Here is a 1,781-nt window from a genome sequence, read left to right as displayed (position 1 = left end):
TTCGAATCTTTTGCTGCAGCGATATCAGACTTGCTGGGCTGTGTACAGACTCTTTTGTGCAACTATAAACAATTTCCTTGTACTCTGCCACTAACAAACGCACGTGCTGCGTAAGGTTGCCAGCCACACTTGTCTGCTGCCGATCACACAACGCGCTATCTAAGAGTCAGGAAGCGCTGACGTCATAACAGATTAATCAGCAGCTATCTCGGAAGTGAAAAGTGCGCGGTACACAAGAGAGTCGATAAGGGGAACAATTCCTAGTTACCGTTACCGAGGCACATTTACATCTATTCTGAAGCACAATTCCATTCGCACCTAAGCACAAGTCCATTCGCATCGAGGCACAATTTCATTCGATAACGAGGCACAAGTCCATTCACATCGAGGCACAAGTCCATCCGATAACGAGGCACATTTCCATTTACATCGAGGCACAATTCCATTCACATTGAGGCACAATTCCATTCACACCGAGACACATTTCCATTCACATCGAGGCACATTTCCATTCACATCGAGGCACATTACCACTCACATCGAGGCACAATTCCATTCACATAGAGGCACATTTCCATTCACATCGAGGAACATTTCCATTCACACCTAAGCACAAGTCCTTTGATACCGAGGCGCATTTCCATCCACATTGAGGCACAGTTTCATCCCCATCGAGACACAATTCTATCTACATCGAGGCACAATTCCATCCGACACCAAAGAACAATTCCGTTCACACTGAGGCACAATTCCATCCACATCGAGGCACAACTCCATTGATACCGAGGCACAACATTCTAATTGCGATTAACACATTTAAATAGAAGTCAGTTTTGTTTAGGTCGGCAAGCGATCATCATTCAGCATTGTTACGCTTACCAAAGCGCGTTAAACAAACAGAACATGGCCAACAATTGAGAGGGCAGAGAAGTACACTATCTGCTAGTTGGCATCTCACAGTACTGCGCTGTAGTGTCTGAGACGCGTGAGTTTGAATCCATCTGAGAAACCGAATAACAACTCAACTTAGTTGGCATGGCAACAGTACGATACAGCTTGTGGTTGCTGTCGTAATAATATTTCGCTTGTTTCAAGTAAAACAAAATTAATAAAAACAAAACCAACCGTCAGTGACGTAGAGAGCGTCATGAATAAACCAACAAAACATATTTCTAGGTCATAATGCATGGCAGCTAATAGGCCTATAGCAACAATAGGTGACTGGTTGGCCGATAGTTTTGATGGTCCGAGAGTTTTTCTTTGAATCTCAGAAAACTTTACTGAGTAAGATATTTGGCTGACGTTCTGAAAGTCGCTAGTTTGGCTTCTGTCAAAAGCATGTTTGTGACTTGGCAACCCTCAATTACAACATAGGAGAAACTGACCTGACGACTGGCTGGCACAAGTTCGTTATTGTTCTGGATGCTGTCACAACGGGTGGAGAAAACTTAATGTTGTAATTATGGAAACTCCTTGTCTATCAACAACAACTCGGATGTTGCACACAAACTCTGTTGAGTTCAAACAAAAAGAAAATTGTTTCCCAAGAACTTTCGCTTGAAACAATTCTTTTGAGCACCTTAAATAACTTTCATTGCCTAGACGCGCAGAGTAAACTGCAGCGTAATGAAAATAACAGTTCATGCTGCACTATGGTAGCGTTGGCACCTCACGATGACAATGCAGTCGTGAACAACTAAGCGACTGGTGCAAACAGGTCGGAAATGACTAAGTGGTTGCAGCTACAAGTTGAACTATGTCTTTGTTTACATCACAATTAA

The sequence above is a fragment of the Aplidium turbinatum genome, chromosome 8 (genome assembly GCF_918807975.1).
Source record: "Aplidium turbinatum chromosome 8, kaAplTurb1.1, whole genome shotgun sequence".
Classification (NCBI taxonomy): domain Eukaryota; kingdom Metazoa; phylum Chordata; class Ascidiacea; order Aplousobranchia; family Polyclinidae; genus Aplidium; species Aplidium turbinatum.
The sequence above is the reverse complement of the archived record's forward strand: the minus strand, read 5'-3'. Positions refer to the sequence as shown.